Genomic DNA, 9,922 nt, shown 5'->3' on the forward strand with positions numbered 1-9,922 from the left:
CACCTCAATCTGTGCAGCTCGGTCTGCCTGTCTGTTATTATCATGTTCCTCATTAGCTTGACTTTTGGGCACATGGGCATCTACATGGCGGACTCTCACATTCAATTTCTTTACTCTGGCAGCAATGTCTTGCCACAGATCTGCAGCCCAGATGGGCTTCCCTCTACGCCTCCAATTCATCTTCTCCCACCGATCTAGCCATCCCCAGAGAGCATTTGTTATCATCCATGAGTCGGTGTACAAGTAAAGCCTTGGCCATCCTTCTCTTTCTGCAATGTCTAGGGCCAATTGGACAGCTTTGAGTTCTGCGAACTGACTCGATTCGCCTTTCCCCTCAGTGGCTTCTGCCACCCGTTGGGTGGGATTCCACACAGCTGCTCTCCACTTCCGGCTCCTCCCTACGATACGGCAAGAACCATCAGTGAAAAGTGCGTAGCGCATCTCTTCATCTGGCAGCTGATTATATGGTGGAGCTTCTTCAGCTCGACTCACTGACTCTTCCTCTTCTTCATCTGCCAGGCTGAAGTCCCCACCTTCAGGCCAATTGGTTATAACTTCTAGAATTCCAGGGCGATTCGAGCTCCCAATTCGAACACGTTGTGTAATCAAAGCAATCCACTTGCTCCACGTGGCATCGGTGGCATGGTGTGTAGGGGGCACTTTTCCTTTGAACATCCAGCTTAGCACCGGTAGTCGGGGTGCCAGGAAAAGCTGTGCTTCGGTACCGATGACTTCTGAGGCTGCTCGTATGCCTTCATACGCCGCTAAGATTTCCTTCTCCATAGGGGTGTAATTGGCCTCAGAGCCTCTGTAGCTTCGGCTCCAGAAACCAAGTGGTCGCCCTCGTGTCTCACCAGGCACCTTTTGCCAGAGGCTCCAGGAGGGACCTTTATCTCCAGCTGTGGAATAAAGTACATTCTTCACATCTGGTCCCGTCCTGACTGGTCCAAGAGCCACGGCATGTGCGATTTCTTGTTTGATCTGCTTGAAAGCCTGTTGTTGTTCAGGACCCCATTGGAAAATGTTCTTTTTACGGGTCACAAAATAGAGAGGGCTCACGATCTGGCTGTACTCTGGGATGTGCATTCGCCAGAAGCCTATGGCTCCCAGAAACGCTTGGGTCTCTTTCTTGTTGGTCGGTGGAGCCATTGCTACAATCTTATTGATGACATCGGTTGGAATCTGGCGACGTCCATCTTGCCATTTCACCCCAAGGAACTGAATCTCTCTGGCAGGTCCCTTGACCTTGCTCTTTTTGATGGCAAAACCGGCTTTGAGGAGAATCTGAATAATCTTTCGTCCTTTTCCGAAAACTTCTTCTGCTGTGTCTCCCCATACAATGACATCATCAATATACTGGATGTGTTCTGGGGCCTCACCCTTCTCCAATGTGGCCTGGATCAGCCCATGACAAATGGTTGGACTGTGTTTCCACCCCTGGGGCAATCGGTTCCAGGTGTACTGCACGCCCCTCCAGGTGAAAGCAAACTGTGGCCTGCACTCTGGAGCCAGAGGAATGGAGAAGAATGCATTAGCAATGTCAATAGTGGCATACCACTTTGCTGCTTTGGACTCCAACTCATACTGGAGCTCCAACATATCTGGCACAGCAGCACTCAACGGTGGCGTAACTTCATTCAAGCCACGATAGTCCACAGTCAGTCTCCATTCTCCATCTGATTTACGTACAGGCCAGATAGGGCTGTTGAAGGGTGAGTGTGTTCTGCTGACCACCCCTTGGCTCTCCAGCTTCCTGATCATTTTATGGATGGGAATCACAGCATCTCGGTTTGTACGATACTGTCGCCTATGTACAGTTGCAGTGGCCATCGGTACTTCTTGATCATTGACTCGGAGTAATCCCACAGCAGAAGGGTCTTCTGAGAGACCAGGGAGAGTAGACAACTGTTTAGACTCTCCTTCAATCACTGTAGCTACACCAAAAGCCCACCGGTACCCCTTCGGGTCCTTAAAGTGTCCTCTTTTTAAATAGTCCATACCAAGAATGCTAGGGGCTTCTGGTCCTGTCACAATGGAATGCTTTTCCCATTGGTCTCCTGTTAGGCTCATGTCAGCCTCTACCACCGACAGGTCCTGAGACCCTCCGGTTACTCCAGAAATAGACACAGTCTCTGTACTCTCATGTTCTGATGGCATTAATGTACATTGGGCACCAGTATCTACCAAAGCTCGATATTTCTGAGGATCCGATGTGCCAGGCCATCGAACCCACACAGCCCAATAAACCCGATTATCATCCTCGTCCCTCTCCTCCTCCTGGCAGGAGGCAGGGCCCCTCTATTGTTGTTCCTGGTCGGAGCATTCTCCATCTGACGTGTGCGATGCTCTGTCAGAGGCTCCTTCATCAGCATGGGGGGAGTTGTTTCTTTTGCGTCTCGGAGATCGATGTTTCTTTTCCGGGGTCTTTGCTTCAACTATGTGGACAGCTTTCTTGCCAGCTACTTTCCGTTTTAATTCTTGCACTCGGGCTTTAAGTTTAGAGGTGGGTTCACCGTGCCATTTTTTCATGTTTTCCCCTAGTTCGCGCAGAAGGGCCCACAAGAAACCACGCTCACTCTGTGTCTTACTCCTGGGGCTTCCAGTTTTCTCTCGTGCTGCATGAGATGACCGAGAACGGGAGCGGGAATGAGAACGAGAACTGGAACGAGAATAAGAACGAGACCTTTCTTTGCGACCTCTAGAACGTCTGTGTCTAGGTTCTTCTTCATATACAGAGCGTCTAGTATTCCTCTGGTGGCCTCTAGTTCTCCCTCGTGCTGCATGAGGTGACCAAGAACGGGAACGGGACCGAGAACGGGAACAGGAACTTGAATGAGAATGAGAACGAGACCTTTCTTTGTGACCTCTGGAACCTTTGCCTCTAGGTTCTTCTTCATACACAGAGCGTCTAGGATTCCTCCCTACCCTTTCCCCACTGTAGAGGGACGAATGCTGGTAGTTAGAGGGGACTCTCATGGTTTCTGATATTCTCCGTATCCAGTGACACATTCTGTCAACGTGTATCTCATTCTCGTCCATACTTAGAGGGTATGCAGATATCAGACATGGCATATAAGACTTAGGGGCCCCATTCATCACCTTATCCCACATCGGCTGTGTGCATGGCATCTTCTCTGGGACCAAGATGTCATAGTAATTTGGATCGGAGTATATAATCTCCAGCATGGCCAGTTCCCGCAGATACTGGATGCCTTCTTCTGCAGTATTCCACTCTCTCGGAGCACTCACCAAATACTCTTTAAATGGGTATCTTGCCCTCACGGCACGGAGGATTCGGGTCCAGAGACTGGATGCCATCTCCCCCTGTCCCATTTCCTGTTCTATTTCACGGTCTCGGGCAAGAGATCCCAATTGTTGTGCTTCATGACCTTCCAGCACATGACTACTGGCCCCCTGGTCCCAACATCGCACCAGCCAGGTGAGGATGCGTTCATCGGGCCACCGACTGTAATCCCTTCGTATATCTCGAATCTCCTTTGGGGTCAATGATCGTATAATTTCACTTTCCCTCATTATTTCCTGTCCATCTCTTCCACGTACTATTCTCTCTACCTGTGTTTTTACTCTTCCACTCCTTCGTGGAACCTCTCTCACTTCCTTTCTGACCCTCTCACGCGAAGATGGGGATTGTTCAGGCCGTGAAGATGAGCTTCTATGATGTTCACTCCGGGAGGATGGGCTCCTACGTCGCCCACGCTGTGGAGAGAGACTTCTACTTCGTTCGAGCCGTGGGGAAAGACTCCTAGCTCGTGCACCCCGTGAAAGGGAGCTCCTGTGTTGTTCATCAGGTCTGATGAATGGAGGTAGCACATAGTCCTTGGAAGGCCGGGGTAAGGGCCTTCCCCGGTCATCTATTCCCTCAAATGTAGGTCTAGTATGGGGAGGTGGAATCATACTTCCAAGAGAGGGTTGCCTTAGGAGAGGCTGAAACGGTCCTTCCTCAGGCTGACGGAAGCGCGTTGACCTCCTCTCTTCCTCCACTGGGTACTTGCGTATGTAGTCAGAGCACCAATCGTCGAATGTTCTTCTATCCCAGGATGCTCGCACCGTCCCTTTCCTTTCTCCAGGCATGCCTCTGGTCTCTTTTGGGCGTGCCCCCAGTCCCATTAGGTGTGCCCCATCCCTTGTGACCACTCCTCCCTCTCTGGCGGCTGCTCCCTCTTCTACTGTGACTATTCTTTCCTCTTGTGCCGTCGCTCCTTCCATCGTCACAGTAGTTTCTTCCTCTCTCGCAGCTGCTTCTTCATCTACTTCTTCTTCTTCTTCTTTTTCTTCTTCTTCTTGTTCCTCTTCTTCTTCTTCTTGTTCCAATTGCGGAGGTGGCTCTATGGGTTTTGTAGTCTCCTTTGTCCTCGTTGTTTTCTTCTTTATGGGGGCAATGATAATCTTCCGGTCCATAACTTCAGTTTGAGTTCCCACAGAGCGAATAGGAACTGTATCCGCGTCGGCTTGAGTTTGAGCTTCAACTGTGGTCTTGGTGGGTTTAGTAGGAATGGCCGCTTCCAGATCTGCAGCTTGAGTCTGAGTTTCCACAGAGCGAATAGAAACTGTATCAACGTCGGCCTGAGTCTGAGCTTCAACTGTGGTCTTAGCAGGCTTAATAGAGATGGCAACCTCCAGATCTACGGCTTGAGTCTGAATTTCTACGGAACAACTGGAAGCTGTATTAGCTTCAGCTTGTGTCTGGGTTTCAGCCGTGGTTGTAGCAGGGACAGCAGAAACGGCCTTGTCCGGATTTGCAGCCTGGGTCTGGGTTTCTGTCGAGCAAACAGAGACTGTATTTGCTTCAGCCTGCGTCTGAGTTTCAGCTGTGGTTGTAGAAGGGACAGCAGAAATGGCCTTGTCCAGATTTGAAACCTGAGTTTGGGTTTCTACTGAGCAAACAGAGGCTGAAACTTGAGTTTGGGTCCCTACAGAGTGAACGGGGGCTTTGTTGGCCTCTGTTTGAGTCTGAGTCTCAACTGTAGTTTTAGCAGGGACAGCGGAGGTAGCCATGTCCGGGTCTGCAGCTTGAGTTTGGGTTTCTACAGAGCGGACGGAGACTGTATTAGTTTCAGCTGCTTGAGCTTGGGTCTCTACAGAAACAGCCTTGACCTCATGCTGTGTTTGGACTCCGCTTTCGGTAGTCTGAACAGGGACTGCACGGGTCTCGGATGGCATATCTCCATATTCTATCCTGTCCTCAAGCCAGTGACAGTAGTCTATGGCACATCGATAAGCACTAGCCAGGCCCCAACACAAAGCAGAGACTCGCGTATACGGGTCCTCATAGGAAAAACACTCTTCTGATAAACAGCGGGCCACCTCAGCAGAGTCACACACTTGTTCTGACGTGAACTTCCAAAAAACGGAGGGTGAGATACGCCCTAGCACTTTACCGAGATCCGACCAAGGCCCATCCCACCCTGGGACTGGCCTGTCCGAAGCCCCTTCCAAAGTTCCAGCGAGTCCCCCAGAGGCACAGCCTTTCTTAGGTCTAAAACAAGGGAAGCAACAAAGTGCCAGCATTCTTCCAATCTTATACAACAGTTCCATTACCCTCATAAACACTAGTGCTGTCACAATACAATTTAGGTAATAACTGGGACCAATTGTAACAGTAGGGATCTCTCTCAATAGTCCATTAATGTCATAATTTAACAGACCTTTAATATCAAGATTCAGGAGGGCCTTACATGGATGACAATTATCAGGCAGACCTAGGTATGTCCCTAGGAGACCTCTCAGAGTGGGAGTAAGCATTAGCACCATCAGTATGTAAAAGAATAGAAAGACACTTAACAGGAGGCCTTTCACTACAAGAGACTGCCAGGCCATGCCAGCATGGTTGGACTGACCTCCTCTGGTACCTCTCAGGTATTTGCTAAAAAGGGTGAAAACCATTCTTTCTATTGTTTACCTTATGCCTGAGTCCTCTGTTCCCAAACAAAAACCTTGTTTATAACAAAAAGATACTCTTTTGATAATACCACTTCAGTTGGCAGTTCTCCCGGCCACTGTTCTCTAAACAGAGAATTGTTTACCAAACAACTCAAGGTCAGTATCTCGGTGGAACCTCCAATAATGTCGCAGGTTTGGCCTAGCTGTTGCCAACCCTGGACTGGCCCCCCTTCTCCCCCCAGAACCTTCCCAGCAAAGGAAAGAAAAAAAAACTGAAAAGAAACGCACTCTAAAGAGACTGAACTGAATAAAAAGAATAAATTATATTTACTAACATTTACAAACCACACTGTATACACAATACTTAGGATCCCACTCCCCAGGGGAGAGGGGAAGGGAGAAAAAGGGGATTGATTAGCTGGAAAATAGGGAAGACACCAACCCAACCCAAAGAAACCGAATGAATCAAAACAAACACAATTAGAAACCTCAAGGAAGGGGAACAAGAATGAAACAATCTCACCCAGGACAGGAGAAACACCAGGGACCAGAGGGACCAGACTTCCACCACCTCCCTCCAACTCCTCAGCCAAGGAAGGGAAGCAGAACAAAAACCACTCCCCCACTGCTACGTGGAAGACACGTGTGGAATACTTGTAACTTCCTTAGATACAATGGTTACTGGGGAAGCCATGGGTCAAACCATTACAAACTTTATATCCCTACTAAAATACCTGATGAAATACTAAGCATTCAAGCTAAATTAAAAAATAAATAACAGTAAATATTGCATGTTATTGCATTTTGCATTTATTTTTAGCCATGCAGCTCCCCCCTCCCCGATTATCATTTCAAGTGTATCTCAGGGACATCCTCTAAATACATAGCAGTGGTAAATAACCAAATAGATTTTAACTTACAGAGAAAAAGGGAAAAGATGAAGTGCCAAAGGTAATTCCAAGTGCCCATGTTGAGTTTCCACCTCCCTGCACTTCTCTTCCCATGCGTGGAACTGACATTTTGAGTGGAAGACCTCGACAATTTAACCAGGGGCGAGGCTGCAAGTGTTACGTCTCAGCCTCTGCAAATCCCTCACACAAGTGGGATCACAGCCAATGTAATGAAATTCTCACTCCTGACCTGTTCTCTGAGAAATTCCAAAGTTTTCTGTCAATGCATGGTTGCTTTTCTTTAATGGAACAAAGACTGAACGTGATCCAAAAGCGAGTCAAAAGGAAAGACAGGCAGAATTCAGCAAGCAGTGCATCACACCTGAACATCTTTTTGTTCAGGATATTCAATCAGTAAAACATTTTAACAACCTTGGGACTGGGCAATACATGACTAAGATACAGAACTGAGGAGATTTGGGTCCAAAAGTCTTGTACTACTCAGAAGATACCACTTTTTATTTGCCCTCTGTATTTTCCAGTATTTTTAATTATTTAGGACCGAATGTTTAAGTATTCAATTCTAACTTGCATTTTTATTGTATTAGAATAACAAATTGCTGGAAATGCACCAACAGATACCAGCCACTTGTTCTCCAATACAGGAAGTGGGTGCAAATTTCTGTTCCTTCATTTCTTTGAGCCAGGTGGGAAATAGTGGATGACCAGACCTCTCATCCTTAGCTGAGTTTATCCTCATTTGTTTTACCAGGTAAGATCCTCTTAACTGTTAACAGTTGCTATGGACAGTCATTTCTGGTGGTCACAACTTTAACCCAGTGATGCCAAACTTGCCTCTGTGTGCTTGGGGACCATCAATGACCTAAACATTTGCTTTTTGTCATGACTTTTTAATGTCCTTTCCTGCCTGAGGTTTATACTGATAAAGGCCTTCATTAAATCATTTTCAGGGGTATTTCTTTTCCAGGGACACTGTGCAGAGGAATGCTGTCTGGAGTGGAGTGGGGTGGGATGGAGTGGACTGAAGCAGAGTAAGGTCTGAAGAAGGAACACCATTATTTACTTGATTTTTTTATCAAGTTTTTTTATAGATATGCCAAGACCTGTAATATCTGTAATTACATAAATTCTAGGTTTCACTTCAGCAGTTGTTTTCTAAAATTGGTTTCATTTCAATTTTACTTTGTCAGGGAAGTAAGACAAAGACAAACAGTCCTTGTTGCCTGGTGTGAGGTAGCAGTCTCAGCTTTCCGCCTCGTTTGACGTAGAAACACCTGACTCAGTCAGATCTTTCCTTAGCAATCACTTGCTTATGGCTTTAACTGGAATTCTTAAAGAATGAATATGAGCTATTTCCTTTTGCATAAATAATTGGAGATCACATTTTTCTTTTATTCAGGAGTTCAATGCCTTCAGACTTCTCTCTCTTGGACTGCCTTAAGCTTAACATCAGCCTCTAACTTATTCTTGGGCATGTAGGGTGGTGTCATCCCACACAGAAAGGAGTGTTGGAACCCCTTCTCTGACCTCTACAGGTCCTTCTCTCCTGTGAACAACCTACAAACATCTATTCTTGCAAAGTAGAGCCTTCTGCCCCTCTTAAGGAAAGAGTGGGATGTTCCACTCCCTGTCTTTCAGAACCAGGATCATCTTCAATGAAATGACATAGAAAATTGGCTGCAAAGTCAATTTTTTAACTGCCTTAGAGGAAGCACCACTGGTTTTTAGTGCACAGCGACACTCAACTTGTGTGAAAAGTCCCTTATGAACCAAAAGAACAAAGCAAGTTCAGATTTAGTAGTAAAAGCCCATTTTTACCAAATGGTGTATAACTTTAAAAAGCCCCAACCAACCAACCAACCAACCAAACAAACAAACAAAGCCCCCAAACTTTTCTTTTTCTCAGGGGCATAGATACAGCAGGGTGGCTGGTTGTTTCCTTACAGCCTATTGCCAGAGCTGAGGGTCAGATAAGCTTCTCTCTTAGGCAGCCTTAATTCAACAGTGTCTTTTTTTTCACCTTGTCAGTTTATGTCCCCAAACCAAACTAACTTTTAATGCAGCTTTACTGTAAAAGTTGCTTTCTGGTAAATGCAGAACAAGTTTTGCCACATGCCTTAAAGAGACTTCCCAGCATGAAACTGGTGACCCTTTTCAAGTATTTTAAGTGCCTTGTGAATCATCTTACCAAGCTCAAGATTTAAATGATCACTAACTTCTAACAATTATTTTTCAGTGGTGCTGAGGAAACTCACCTTTCACCCAGAGTTAGGAAGTGAAGATATACAAGGAAATAACAAGTTTGAAATGACATGTAATACACTTGCTAAAACCTTGGCATTACTTTGGGACTTTACTTAAAAAAATAAATAAATAAACCAAACCCAAAACAACAACAACAACAAAAAACCCCACCAAAACTCCTTAAGATACTAATTTTCCTATCCCTCAGAATACACAGTTAAAAACCTGTGCTTACCAAAGCCTTAGTTTCTCAAAAAACAAGGATGAAGCTCAAAGAAATACTGAGAGCAGCTGAATTGGCAAAGTCCATATCTTTTATCAAGTCAAAGAATACAATGTGGAGAAAAAAACAACAACTCTTGTGGCCTTCTGAGTCCCTCAGCCAACTTGAATTAGAAGTAACAAATATTGGGGAGAAACACTGAAAGATAAACAACCCATCCTGAGGTACTGAGTTCTCTAATTTTCCCTCCTGCCAACCATCACCAAACACTTCCAGACTGTCCCTTGACCATTTATAAGTCAGAGATGGAATTTCTTGGGGAAATCACAATTTGGGGGGGGGGGGGGGGATAATAATGGTTTTAACATCTTTTATCATGTTATAGCACCAAACTTGCATATCCAAGAATTTCCAAAAACATTCATTGAGGATGTGAATTGCTCTGGGGGTTTTGGGAGTCAAAGGGAAAGATTTTTTAGGTGGGAACCCTATTTTCCATGAGCTCATGTAACTGTCATTGTCAAAAATCTTAGCCTAACACAAAAGGAGCTCTGTAACAAACCTGTTCTCTTACAGTAGTGCCTGTAAATGCAACAGCCTTTGTGAGAAGCAGAATGTACCTGCAGTGTCACAAAGTGTGGTC

The sequence above is a fragment of the Pithys albifrons genome, chromosome 1 (genome assembly GCF_047495875.1).
Source record: "Pithys albifrons albifrons isolate INPA30051 chromosome 1, PitAlb_v1, whole genome shotgun sequence".
Taxonomy (NCBI): Eukaryota; Metazoa; Chordata; class Aves; order Passeriformes; family Thamnophilidae; genus Pithys; species Pithys albifrons.